General features: G+C 44.6%; 1 long non-coding RNA gene across 1 annotated transcript in view; it reads left to right on the forward strand.

The window, feature by feature from the left end:
• The window catches only part of LOC109200095 (uncharacterized), a 47,088-nt gene that overhangs the window by 13,067 nt on the left and 18,935 nt on the right, over positions 1–15,086 (forward strand). The window contains exon 3 of the long non-coding RNA XR_002060302.2: positions 10,327–10,384. This is a non-coding gene — a long non-coding RNA (uncharacterized LOC109200095). The remainder of the gene's footprint in view (positions 1–10,326; positions 10,385–15,086) is intronic.

Genomic DNA, 15,086 nt, shown 5'->3' on the forward strand with positions numbered 1-15,086 from the left:
CGAGCATGGCCTCTTCGACCTCCTCCTCTTCCTCTCGCTCTCCCTCCATCCATGCTTGCAAAGTTCTTGAAATGGCTAAACTGAGGGCTTTTTGTAGTTGGCTGATTGGTGTTCAGTTTTGCAAGTGCCTTCAGGTGTGTATTTGAGTGGTTGCAATTACCCGATGTGTTTTGTATTTTGGATACATGTGTTTTCCAAATGGCACCCTGAAATTTCATTTTTGAACAAAGTGTCTTATGTATGAAATAGAGTGTAGTATGCAGGACCATGTGTGTTGCATAAAGGAGTAGGTGTGTTGCATAATTGCAACTAGAGTGCAAAGCAGCGCTTTTGTTTAAGGTATGGATACATGTGTCTGAGGTATGGTAACACAAGCTTCAAGTTGTGTTACTTTAGTCTGAGCATGGGTTTATAGTTTTCAAGCAACGGGTAAAAACTGTAAAGCTTAATATCAGTCTTTAGATGCTCCAGACAGCTTTTCTTCAAATTCTTTAATTCTCACTCACTTTTGCAACTTTGTACTTTTGTGTTACTCGCAGCAACAACTCCACCTCATTGTTAGTTCATTTAAAAAACTCGGTGCTTTTCCTCAACATTCTGCAGCGACGTTTCAAAGAGCCGGAAAGTAAATAAGCGGCAGACAGAAATGAGGCAGGTCGAATCTTCTTGCGTTTCACGCATACACAGTGCTGGAACGTAAGCGTTTTCAGTCGTTTCAATGTGGACGCACAACTCTGTGAAAATGACTGAAAACGCTAGTGTGGACGCGGAGCGCTTTCAGACGAAAACACCGTTTTCAAATCTGTCCGGGCTAGTGTGGACGTAGCCTTAGGCTTACAGTTTGTGACGAGGTTGAGACGATGGCTCCTTGCTGTTTGTTTGGCTTATTTCAGTCTGTGTATCTGCTCTCACTCATTTGTACCCGTGTGACTCCTCACACAGGCTGACTGTGAACATTGTTTAGTCTAAAGCTCTCTTTAAAAAAGTGCAAAATCAGCAACAGATAAATGTGAAATCCCATCACAGGGATGTGATGGTCAGTTGGAGGCCAGTCCAATAATGAGATGTTTTTAGCTCAGGAGGTACAGCAGGCTATCTGCTAAGGTTGGTGGTTCAACCCCTGGCTGCTCTAAATATCCTTGGGCGTGACACTAAGCTCTCCGATGCATGAATGTGTCAATCAATCAATCAATCAATCAAAGCTTTATTCGTCACATGCAGGTTGCCCTGCAGTGAAATGGGACCCCCCCGACCTTACACATACAACACAGACATTACATGGGGATACCGGTCGGAGATTGGTAGCATTAGAGAAAAACATTGAAATGTACATTACAATGGGAAAGTACAAGAGGAAAAAAAGAGACCCCTACTCATGCTGTGCTTCCATGGTAGGACAGCATGAGAACAGGAAACAAAAAAACTCCTCTGCACAAAAAAGCACATGAATGTCCACAGCACAACATTATGAAGGACATGACAAGCCACGGGGATGGGTGGGGGGTGAGGAGTTATCCGAAGCGAACACAGCAGCCGCCCTGCACAGCGCTATCATTCCAGCGCGGCACATAGACCCGCCGTGTTCCCCCGCAGGAAACAAGCATCGAAGGCGTTTGGAAAGGGAGAGGGATCAGTGTTTGCTTATCAGTGTAAGTGTATGTGTATGCGTGTCCATAGTTCAGCGGAGACAGTGTCCTTCGCCCTGCCAGGCTAAGTAAACAGTCTACCAGCCAACCCAGGTGGCCTTGCATGGGATGGGAAGGAACAGTCACAACATAGTCGTTATCAGGGATTGTTTTTGATCGGCTCCAGCCTTGAGCCCGCAGCTGGCGCCGAAGGGGTAGCCGTATAATGATGGTGATTTTTCTTTTGCAAACAACTCATAAGAATTTCAGGCTGTTTTTTAGCACTCCGACACTGGTCTCTCAATCTCCTTTTTTATAGCTTCGAGTTTCTCCAAGATGTTATTAGCCATCGATCCCGAGATCTTGTCACTCTGTTGCTCACAAAGCAGATCCTGAGACCTCACGACCGCAGCCAACTGATCCGAGATGTAGTCCAGCTTCCTCCCTGAGTTGTTGTTTCGGGTGGATTCGTTCCTGATGTAATCCAACATACGCTCAGAGGTGTTAGTTTGAGCATTCACCGCAGTCGTAAGCGCCTCCAAGCTCTTAACCATACTGCTGCTTTCAGTGAGCCCTTTCTGAGAACTCGCACCTCGTCCAATCGTTTCAATCCCAGCGGGCAGCCTTGTGGGGATTTGGACAGCCGGCTCCGCTCTCTCAATTTTCCGATAAGCCAGGGCCAAGCCAGCTCCGATCAGCAAGAACCCTGTTACCATGGTTCCGAATAGGTAGATATCTTCAGCGTCCTCGATCGACAGTCCCGCCAGGCACACGACCCTCCAGTTCTGCCACCCGTCCATCGTGTATCCGGCAGGGAAAGTCCCTCCAGGGCACTCGGGCTCTCCCGAGCCCAGACTTCTCGTTGAGAAGATGGTGTCAATAGCATTCAGAGACCAGTTGATCAAATCCATAATTCTCTTTTAGGTGTGCCTAAGAAAGCACTTGTGTGAATGGGTGAATGATGCAGCTGTGTAAATGCTTTGAGGGCTCAGGTAGAGCAGAACCGTGCTACAGAAGAACCAGTCCAGTTTCCTTTGAGGGTCCATCTGACACAAAGATCTCACTAATTAAAGAGGTGGAGCTAGCTGCTGTGGCGACCGCTTCACAATAAAAATAAAACACCTGAGTGGCAGTGGTGCTTGGTCTGAACACAGATGACTGATTGCACCTTCAAACAGAAAAAAGGGGGTACACATGTAACCTTTACTTGCATGGCACATATACAGTGGCTTGCAAAAGTATTCGGCCCGCTTGAACTTTTCCACATTTTGTCACATTACAGCCACAAACATGAATCAATGTTATTGGAAAGACCAATACAAAGTGGTGTACACGTGAGAAGTGGAACGAAAATCATACATGATTCCAAACATTTTTTACAAATAAATAACTGCAAAGTGGGGTGTGCGTAATTATTCAGCCCCCTGAGTCAATACTTTGTAGAACCACCTTTTGCTGCAATTACAGCTGCCAGTCTTTTAGGGTATGTCTCTACCAGCTTTGCACATCTACAGACTGAAATCCTTGCCCATTCTTCTTTGCAGAACAGCTCCAGCTCAGTCAGATTAGATGGACAGCGTTTGTGAACAGCAGTTTTCAGATCTTGCCACAGATTCTGGATTGGATTTAGATCTGGACTTTGACTGGGCCATTCTAACACATGGATATGTTTTGTTTTAAACTGTTCCATTGTTGCCCTGGCTTTATGTTTAGAGTCGTTGTCCTGCTGGAAGGTGAACCTCCGCCCCAGTCTCAAGTCTTTTGCAGACTCCAAGAGGTTTTCTTCCAAGATTGCCCTGTATTTGGCTCCATCCATCTTCCCATCAACTCTGACCAGCTTCCCTGTCCCTGCTGAAGAGAAGCACCCCCAGAGCATGATGCTGCCACCACCATATTTGACAGTGGGGATGGTGTGTTCAGAGTGATGTGCAGTGTTAGTTTTCCGCCACACATAGCGTTTTGCATTTTGGCCAAAAAGTTCCATTTTGGTCTCATCTGACCAGAGCACCTTCTTCCACATGTTTGCTGTGTCCCCCACATGGCTTGTGGCAAACTGCAAACGGGACTTCTTATGGTTTTCTGTTAACAATGGCTTTCTTCTTGCCACTCTTCCATAAAGGCCAACTTTGTGCAGTGCACGACTAATAGTTGTCCTATGGGCAGATTCCCCCACCTGAGCTGTAGATCTCTGCAGCTCGTCCAGAGTCACCATGGGCCTCTTGGCTGCATTTATGATCAGCGCTCTCCTTGTTCGGCCTGTGAGTTTAGGTGGACGGCCTTGTCTTGGTAGGTTTACAGTTGTGCCATACTCCTTCCATTTCTGAATGATGGCTTGAACAGTGCTCCGTGGGATGTTCAAGGCTTGGGGAAATCTTTTTGTAGCCTAAGCCTGCTTTAAATTTCTCAATAACTTTATCCCTGACCTGTCTGCTGTGTTCTTTGGACTTCATGGTGTTGTTGCTCCCAATATTCTCTTAGACAACCTCTGAGGCCGTCACAGGGCAGTTGTGGAGCTGTTTTGCAAAGAAGAATGGGCAAGGATTTCAGTCTGTAGATGTGCAAAGCTGGTAGAGACATACCCTAAAAGACTGGCAGCTGTAATTGCAGCAAAAGGTGGTTCTACAAAGTATTGACTCAGGGGGCTGAATAATTACGCACACCCCACTTTGCAGTTATTTATTTGTAAAAAATGTTTGGAATCATGTATGATTTTCGTTCCACTTCTCACGTGTACACCACTTTGTATTGGTCTTTCACCTGGAATTCCAATAACATTGATTCATGTTTGTGGCTGTAATGTGACAAAATGTGGAAAAGTTCAAGGGGGCCGAATACTTTTGCAAGCCACTGTATGTCTCCTTATGATGGTCGACATGGTTCACATGGTAATTAGACTCCATTTGAATAAAAACTTCCAGTCTCTTTCTGTGCAGCACAATCACAGTCACACTGATTATCATTAATATTTTAATACTGATATTCTGATCCCAACTGTCCGCTGTTATGGCGCTGTCATTAAACATAGCACTGCTGCTGGTGTCTCCTTACACCGTTAAAAGGGTCCGTGGTGGGACTGAAGGACGCCCCCTGTGTTAACATGTTATTGGCTGGGAGTGAGGATGCACTGACTCCATGTGACCTGGCCTATAATCAATCTAGTTTTATTTACATATCACCCAATCATCCAAGTGCTTTATAGTGTAAGGCAGGGGTGCCCAATCCCAGTCCTCGAGAGCTACCGTCCTACAGCTTTTAGATGCATCCTTGGTCAGACACACCTGAATCAAATGAATGGCTTGTTATCAGGCCTTTGCCAAACTTGGTGGCATACAGAAGAGGTAATCAAACCATTTGATTCAGCTGTGTTGGAGTAGGGATGCATCTAAAAGCTGCAGGACAGTAGCTCCTGAGGACTGGGATTGGGCACCCCTGGTGTAAGGTAAAGAGCCCACAGTACCACATGAGCGAGCGCGGGTGGATAGAAAAACTCAGAGCCAGCAGCCATTTGAAACAACCAGTTGGCAGTGAGGGGACACGAGACAGAACAAAAGGCACTGGTCTCATCACATAGTAATGACATCACAGCAGCAGCAGCACTGCTGAGATTAGCCTGGGTGTTAAAGAGGCAGCTGATGCTGGTATAGCTCTCTGTACCAGCAGGCAAAGGCCTTATTCAGGCACAACTGTGTATGTGTTTGTGTACATGTGTGCACACACTACTCAGTCTATCACTGCTGGTCCCTACTGACTCATACACAGTCTAGCACTCGCAGCACTGCTCTAAAAAGGTGTGTGTTTCTGTTGTGTGTCTGCACATGCATGTTTCCTCCCTCCCCCACCGTGCTGTTTACCCTGTGACCTCTGAACTCTATACCCTCCCCGTCCAGTGATGTCATTATATGACAGTGACATCATTTCTAATCTACAATCTGATCTCATTTCAAAGTTGCAGCCTGTAAGCCCTCAGCTGAGAGGATAACTGAGACATGCTGGGCTCATGGTTTGTGCAGTAACATGCAAAGTAGCATGAATGAGTTCAGACGATGATTTTCAGCTTTTTATTGATTATTCTTTACTGAGAAGAATTTAAACTCTGCGTTGCATCATCAGCTTTCCCCACAACGTTTTCAAAGCTGTCTGGTGTAAAAACATGTTTGTGTTGTTTCCTAACTGCTACTGAAAACCAATGAATGGATTTCATGACCTCCCCAAAAACCATAAATAACAATTGAACCAAGTCCAGAAATGGCACAGCTTTGTCTCCTGGATCATTTTTATACTGTCTCACTCTCCCCACACTTCTACAGGTCGACGCCTGCTGAGTAACCCGTCATCTTTGTGTGACAGTGTGATGATTTACAAGTAGATCCTGAAGGCGAGTGAGTGTCCATCAGTTCGTGCACTGAAGCTGAAGCACATTTGCAGCAGCACAATGATCCCAAACACACCAGCAGGTCCGCCTCTGAATGGTCAGAAAAACCAACATGGAGGTTTTGGAGTGACCTCGATCAGTAGATTGACATGCTTTGGCATGACTTTAAACAGGCTGTTCGTGCTTAAACTCTCTTCAGTGCGGCTGAATTAAAACAATTCTCTAAAGACGAGCGGGCCAAACTTGCTCATGCGAGAGGTTCATTGCCTGTTAATGGGCAAAATGCTTCATTCAAATTGTTGCTAAGTGTGTCATGACTTCAGCACAGAGCAGACAGGACTCTGCTATTCCACCTTTTCTGAAATCTGTTTTCGTTTTGACTGTGTGTGAGGTCAGTAAGAGTGGATATCACTAATATGGACGGTGTAAGCATCATTCACCCACTCACACACATTCTGATGGGTCAGGTTCAACCTGCAGGTCAGTATATTCCCAGGAATGCTTTAACATGCAGACTGGGGTAGCTGGGAATCAAACCACCCACCTTCCGATTGGCAGACGCCCTGCCCCACCTCTTGAGCTGCCCAAAGGCACGCTCGTAGAACTATAAACAGTCTCGAGGGGACTTTTCGTATTGTGATAGTGGGTGAAAACATAATTTGTCCATCCACATTACACTCAGCTGTAACTCTACATTAACAGATATACAAGAAGAATCATCGCGTTCAAAAGGCTGTATTTTATTAAAACTATGGATGTAGAAGCTTGTATATAACATTTCACATCTTACAGTATGAAGTGTGCGTCGCTGAAGAGTGAACTCTTCTGCTAAACAAAGCTGTGTCTGCAGAGCCAGCCATGCTCAGTGAACACAACCTCCAGTAAGGTGCAGGAAACGAGGACGCAGTCTGGACGAGGTGTCGAGGGTGTACGTGTGGTTGCCAGGGGATACGCGTGTGTATCTGGATGTCATGCTCAGTAGGAGCTGTGGGTTGGAAAATGACCTAGTTTTAACCGAAAGGGAAAATGGAAACAAAGACGAGTGGGAGAGGGGAGAAGGCAGAATGGGGCTGCAGCTGGAAGACCAGCAAATTCACTGGTTTGATTTCAGACAAACACAAAAAGCACACTGATTCTTATACAGCATGTTTCTACTCTCCTGGAGTCTCCTGGAGTCTTCAAAGTGCTCTGTACAACACGCCACATTCACACAAGCACTATCTTCTAAGGTTCTTAGTGCTTCCTAACTACTATTCACACACATTCACACTCCGAGGGATGCATCGGAGAGCAACTTGGGGTTAGTATCTTGCCCAAGGATATTTGACATGCAGACTGGAGGAGCCAGGGATCGAACTACTAACCTTCCGATCAGTAGATGACCTGCTCTATGTCCTGAGCTACAGCCACCACCACAACAGCAGGAAGGGAATGATAGCAGCACCACAGAGGGGCTACAGTCACTCATTAAAGCTTTAACTTTGTGTGTGTGTGTGTGCGTGCGCACACAGGGATTCAATTCAATTCAATTCAATGTTATTTATATAGCGCCAAATCACAACAGCAGTCGCCTCAAGGCGCTTTATATTGCACAGTAGATACAGAGAAAAACCCAACAATCATGTGACCCCCTATGAGCAAGCACTTTGACGACAGTGGGAAGGAAAAACTCCCTTTTAACAGGAAGAAACCTCCGGCAGAACCAGGCTCAGGGAGGGGCGGGGCCATCTGCTGTGATTGGTTGGGGTGAGAGAAGGAAAACAGGATAAAGACATGCTGTGGAAGAGAGACAGAGATTAATAACAGATATGATTTGATGCAGAGAGGTCTATTAACACATAGTGAGTGAGAAAGGTGACTGGAAAGGAAAAACTCAATGCATCATGGGAATCCCCGGCAGCCTACGTCTATTGCAGCATAACTAAGGGAGGATTCAGGGTCACCTGGTCCAGCCCTAACTATATGCTTTAGCAAAAAGGAAACTTTGAAGCCTAATCTTGAAAGTAGAGATAGTGTCTGTCTCCCGAATCCAAACTGGAAGCTGGTTCCACAGAAGAGGGGCCTGAAAACTGAAGGCTCTGCCTCCCATTCTACTTTTAAATACTCTAGGAACAACAAGTAGGCCTGCAGTGTGAGAGTGAAGTGCTCTAATAGGGTGATATGGTACTACAAGGTCATTAAGATAAGATGGGGCCTGATTATTTAAGACCTTGTATGTGAGGAGCAGGATTTTGAATTCTGGATTTAACAGGAAGCCAATGAAGGGAAGCCAAAACAGGAGAAATGCACAACCTGCTCCTGTATGTTGAGTTTGTAGCAACAGCCTGTGAAATGCTGAACTGTGAACCGTAAGCTGCTTGTTGTTGAGCTGTTCTGTTGCATGAAAACAGAGACAGGAGCGCTTTGTGGAACACACCCACAGTGTCCACAGTGAACCCAGGGTCAACTTTCACAGGGAAGCTGGCTGTTGGTGATGGCTGGCTAATCAATCTGATTGGAGTATAAAATGTGATTAAACAGCAAATAACACTGAAGGTGAAACTCGTTTGTTCTCAGTTCTCAGGAAGTTTCAAGCTTAATGATGAATTGTCTAATTGTAAGGCGTGCAGAGTGTCCATCTCCTCGAATCCACCGAGGACAATAATATGAAGCCTGTTACTTGTTGTTGTAGTAGAGTTTGCCTTGCTGTTGGCTAATCTCTAGGCTGATTATGTTGCTGCTGAATAAAAAGACGAGAACGTGTACGTCAGAACTCTTAGACGCGTTGTCGTCGAGCAGGACATCAGGCCCTTTGTTCTTAGCTCACGTTCCTCCCCAGATGTTAAATATGTGGCGTACTGTAGTTGGTGGGGTTATTATACACCCGGAGCCTGTACTGGATCAACTCTTTACTCACCTGTTGATATTTCAGTATGTTTCAGTCTGCTCTGCATCATAATGTACAAACCATCCCAGCTGACATGAACTATGCTTGGTGACATATTACATGCCAATTTTCACTGTATTACAGACAATCGTAACCTTCCCCATTCCTCTGCCCCACAGCTCACATATGTACACGATCTATCTCACCTTACAAAGTCTGCTCTGGATCCTTTTCTGCTCCGTGTAGATCGTGGGCCACAAACAGCCACTCTGATCTTCACTGGGATTACATTGTAAGAAATAAATGTGTGAAATATAGAAAGTTCTGGTAGCTCACTGCCACTGTTCACTTTAGCCTGCTTATGTTTTCTTTCTGTAACTGTGGTCGTAAAAAACTGAAACTTTGATGTCATTTAACTGTTTATTGTTTAATGACTGTGTGGAGTATGAACGGCCATAATGGACGTTTTCATCAGTAAAACAGTTCAAAGTCCAAAGTTTGAGCTTGTTTGAGAATCATAAACGGCTTCCAGCACACTCAGGCCTGTGAGGCTCATTCAGACACTGAGCCATGGCTCTGTGCTACATGCACACATTTCTGCATCTCTGACATTCAAACACACTTCATGTTATGTCACATTCAATACTGAAGTGTACATTGAGTCTTTTTAAAGGAGGCAGTTTGTGTTGTTGTGATGGATTTGCTGCTCCGAGGGAGAGCACACATGAGCTTTAAGACCTGGACAAGTTTGAAACTGTTTGTCCTCCACAGTGGAAAATGACTTTACCCAGCTCCCCGTCTCTCTGTGGACCTGGACCACTACACCCGCTGTCTTCTCTGCAGTTTTAGAGATCTCTGTGTACCATCCTGCTACCAGCAGCTACTAAGAAAGAAAACTAATTTCCTGTTTCAGGAAATGCATAAATAATAATGATTCTTTTAAATTCAGTAGTGTAGTCTGTCAGTGCATGTGTGAAACAGAAGTGTAAGCTGTTAGCTCAGCTGACCACAGAGCCACCAGTCAGACACGTGTGCGTGTTGTTGTGTACTGTACATGAGTTTCATACAAAGAGACAAAGAAAGAAGGAAAAGAACATCCTGGAGTCCCAAAGGCAGCAGCTGGTGTACAGATGAGCTCTCTGAAAGCACAAACACACACACGAGGGGAAAAACCCCACAAAGTCCTCAGGCATACAACAGTGTGTGAGTGTGCACACGCTGATAGGGTCGGTACAATATCTGACCGGCTGAATAAATCAGTTTTCCTCCCCAACAACTGTGTTTCTATTTGGGGAAAATCCACTGAAACATGAGTGGTTTGGTGTACTGGGAGCTTCTACCTGACCCAGTGTGCAGGCTTCTCCATGCTTCTGCATTAGTTGGACAGAAGAGGGAAAGCTGTGTGTGTGAACTGATAAACTATACAAAGTGTATTAATCTGTGTTCTCTCTGTTTCTCACCAGGTCTGCAAAGTGCTTCTAACACAGTGGGTGGACAAGGAAGCTGTCCACATACGTGAACGTGAGTCACTGATTGTCTCTTTGTTACTGGTACTCACTGGTGGACCATACGAGTCCCAGTGTGACAGGTTAGTCTTGATGCATGTCAGAGGTTACTGTAGCTGCATTCATCAACATTCCAAATATCACTCTTCAAATGTCCCGTTTTATGTACGATTGGTGTATAATTTAGAGTGTAGCTAACTGAGATCAGCACTGTACACAGCAGAGTGCACAGGCAGGATGGAGTCTGTGGTCTGTGACAGAATGAAGAGCAGCAAAAGTGAAAGACAGGTAGCCGTGTCATGATAGCACGTTACAATGACCAGATGCTGAGCTGCTGAGCTGAAGATGTTAACTTGTTTCCTTTGGGAGTAAACAGGATGGAAACCATTTAAAAGAATGTGTACGGAGGAAGACACACAGAGGGTTGATGTGACAGGTGGAGGATGCAGATGGGCTGCTATGGCAACACATATTTGTATTTTTAGGATGATGTAGAAACGTATGCTCCACATTTAATGCACATTATATAAGGAGTACATACTGTATATGTGGTGTATGAATATCTAGTTACATCTGTCACCTTCAAATACACTAACACTTTGTCACACACAGATGGACTCCACTACAAAGGAAGGAGAAGTCATACTCTCTCACTCCCCCCCCCCCCACCCCGCACAAACACATCCTCCAAACACACACACCCATGTTTTGTTTTCAAACTACATTGCAGTTTATTTCACACCTCAAACATTTAGTAAACAATTAAACAAATAAAAGTAAACGGCAATAATTTACAGGTAGCTATAAAATATACTACTAACTCTTTTACGCTGCGTCCACACCTACACGGGTATTTTTGAAAACGCAGCTGTTTCTATGCGTTTGGGCCTTTCGTCCACACGTAAACGGCGTTGCGATTCACTGAAAACGGAGATTATTTAAAACTCCTTTTTTGCGTTTCCGTGTGGACGAGGATTACAGAGTTCGTCACGCAATGACAAAGGTATGTGCCTCTTTTCACGTCACGCTGTGCGCCACGTTATTGTTTACATGAGATGAATTTCTACAATGGCAGATAGAGACAAAATACTGTTAATCTGAATATCTGCAGGTTTTACACTCAGTTACTGTTCCTCTGTTTAGAAAGGCAGAGGCGTCACGGTGTGATTATTTTACGCGTAGTTGTTTTTTCCTGTGTAATAATATTCAACATTGGTATCAATACATTTTTCAAAAAATGCCTCTCTGTGCAAAATGGGTTCAAAAACATAAACAGCTGTGGGATATGCGCGATCTGATATCGTCGTGTTGGTGTTGTTCCAGGATCAACATTGGAAGTGACCAATCAGAATGTTGTGACGTCATACTTTTGCGACTTCGGGAAAACAAAAAACTGTACTTAAGCTGCAAGAAACTGCCTCTGTCCACCGATCAACGGACCCTGACCCTAACCCTTTAATAAACGGTAAGCAGAATTGATATTGTCCTTGCAACATTGGAATTTCATAAATGCATGAATGGCTTGGCGCACCAAAGAATAACGTCACAACAATGTGAGTGGTCACTTGCAATGTTGAACCTGGAACAACATTTTCATGATGATCTGGGAACAACACCAACACAACGATATCAGATCATCCGTGGGATACTGTTTGTCCGTGATTTGGACAGCCCAGCGCTGCTGCCTCCAAACACGCTCCTTCCAGCTGTCATCTATATAGGTTCTCCCAGTTCTGCAAGCTGATCATTCTCGTTTACGTGCCCCACCCTCCCTCCCTCCTTGTTCTCCATTCTTTAACTCCTTCACTCCTATTTAGTACACGGGGATCTGCCAGGCCGGGAGCCAGTCCCTTTCGAGGCCTTCCCCAAACCGCAGCTCAATTCATGTCAAAGCATTCACCTTTACCTACTAAAACGCTGTCAAACCTAAAATGAGGACGTGGGCCCAGTGAGTGAGTTCTAGTCTTTGGTTTGGAAACATATTTGCCGATGCTTCATTTCCTGCTTTGCGTTTGTGTGGGAGCCCCGTCAAAAACCTGTCCATCATGCTAGCAGTGTCCAAACCTTCTTTTTTTTTCTTAATTCATACCACGCCCCCTAGAGGGGGCACGCCCCACACTTTGGGAACCTCTGCCTTAGATGATATACAAATATAAGCTCACGTTGGTCTCATCATTCTCATCAGCTGCTGTACAAGCTTTTGATGTTGAACAAACCGATGTTAGGGCTGTGACAGGGTTAGTCAACAGTAGGCAGTGTAAAGGTTACTATGGTTTCATTCATTTCCACAGGGGTGGCTGTAGCTCAGGAGGTAGAGCAGGTCACCTGCTGATCGGAAGGTTGGAGGTTCGATCCCAGGCTCCTCCAGTCTACATGCCAAGTGTCCTTGGGCAAGATACTAACCCCAAGTCGCTCTCCGATGCATCCCTCGGAGTGTGAATGTGTGTGAGTGTAGTTAGAAAGCACTCAGTATAGAGGTAGTGCTTGTGAGAATGGGTGTGAATGTGGAATGTTGTATAGAGCGCTTTGAGTACTCCGGGAGAGTAGAAAAGCGCTATATAAGAATCAGTCCATTTACCATTTCCTCAGGAAATAAATCAAAGTCAGTATAATGTCCTGTGAATATGTGCACACTGTGTTTTAGCACGAGGGATGGTAATTGATAAGAATTTAGCGATCCCCGTTCTATCATCGATATCACTTATTGATGCTTTGGGTTATCTTTGGCTCTGCTGTGAGAGTCACCAGCAGCACATCACAGACATCACATGCATGCAGATTAACTGTATGCTGTGGTCAATGTTTGTGCGCGTTGGAGGTGTTTCCCCTGTTTGTTGTGATCAGTGAAAAGAAGAAGTAATATATATAACACATATTAAAAGGCATGCAGTACATTGCTTAGTTACTCACAGGAGAAATTCATTTGTTATACTTTGGGCTACAGTCACACACACCAACACAAATCCCTGTCCTGATGAGGACACACATCCTCTTTTCCTGGGGCCTCTTAGTCCACAAAGCAGGTTTCCCCTTGAAAGCTTCAACTTTGTCTGCAACAGGAAACATGCTGCTGCTTCTCCCTGGAAGAAGCACGTCGCTCTGGGGGGGGGTTGTCACTTTTATCTTCATTTTGGCGTTTTAAGAACTTCTCCATATCTTTTGTGTCTGCTTCTGCTGGCTTATTGAGGCTGGTTAAACAACTCGCACCAAGCAGTGGGAAGCTGCACTGTGACTGAGGTTTTCATGGATAACAGTCCCTGCTGTCTTCAGTCAATAACCTCTGATGTCCCGCGGCCCTCGTGGCCTACAGGTGTAAAACTACAAGTTTTTGCAGCCCACAGGTGTGGCTCGTGACCCATTGGCCCAAGGTTAGGAATGACTGTTTTAGAGTAGTAAACACATGTAGTGTTTCATGTCTACTTAAAAATTAGAGTGTGTAAAATTTTCACTGCTAAATGTCAGTAGATTGCAGCTCACAGTCAGCTAGGCTCTCTTTTCTTCCCAGTTCAGTTGTTTAATCCTAGCTACAGTGGCTGCTGTAGGACTGACATGGTTCAGTCAGCCAGCAGAGATCAGACACATTTGACCCATAATGGCTGCAGCATTTCAATATATTCAGTTAAATTCAATTCACTTTGATTTGTTTTGGTGCCAAATCAGAAGGACGGTCGCCTTGATCGCTTCATGTTGTGAATTTACAGTCAGTTCAATATGTTACCTGTTTACTTCCAAGTCACCTCAGAAACTCTGGCCATCACTCATCTGTAGTGACTCTGGACCACATCCACACATTTTCCCTATCTGAGTAGTGAGCAGCATCAAGCTCTATTTAACTTTCTGAAAGGAATCCAACATGAGTGGATGCGTGAGTACAGCTCATCTTTGATTGTGATAGATGGTGATACTGAGGGGTGTTGTTGAAGACATGCTGAATCTTGTAGTAAGTGCTCCTGTTTCCTTCTGTTAGCTACTGTCAGTCTGAGGAAGCGAGACACTATTTGTCTATTAATGGAACAAACAGGGGCATCACTCACATGTGGAAGAACCACACACAGCCTCAGCATCAGCATAAAAATTTCTGCAACCCACAGACGCATGTTTCTTACAAACATGGCACCGTTTACAGCAAATAAACGTTCCTACAGGATAGGATTTCCATTCTGAGTTTATAAAGGAACAATATTACACACCATCCTTGCAGCTGCTGCTTAGGCCTGTACTTATATAAAAGTAGTAACACTACAGTATAAGTAGATTGTATAAAAATAAACTTTTACTGAAGGAAAAGTACAAATGTTTTACATTAAGTATACTTCAAAGTCTGTGCAGTTGTTTTTATTCTTTCAAGTTTACAGCTCAACAACGATCAGGTGGTTTGTTTTTATTATAATCTAATCTGCTTAATAGAATCACTGAATACATTCAAAATCACTATCAGAGACTTGATTTGTGCGATACTATACTACTAATTACAGTAGTATAGTTGCTGTACACCAGTGGATGTACTGATTTATCACTTGCTTAACTTTGGTACTGAAAAAACTGGAGAACTCTGAAGCACTCCCATCCCGTCACGTCCTGATCCTGATTCCTATACGGTACTGTAAACAGACTAATGGACAGGAGTGCATTTTACATTTTGTACATTTTTCTTGAGGATGCCTCGACCTCCAAACTGTCAGGAGCCAGAGTGTAAATCTGCTCCAGTGCTCCCAAAG

The sequence above is a fragment of the Oreochromis niloticus genome, linkage group LG5 (assembly GCF_001858045.2).
Source record: "Oreochromis niloticus isolate F11D_XX linkage group LG5, O_niloticus_UMD_NMBU, whole genome shotgun sequence".
Classification (NCBI taxonomy): Eukaryota; Metazoa; Chordata; class Actinopteri; order Cichliformes; family Cichlidae; genus Oreochromis; species Oreochromis niloticus.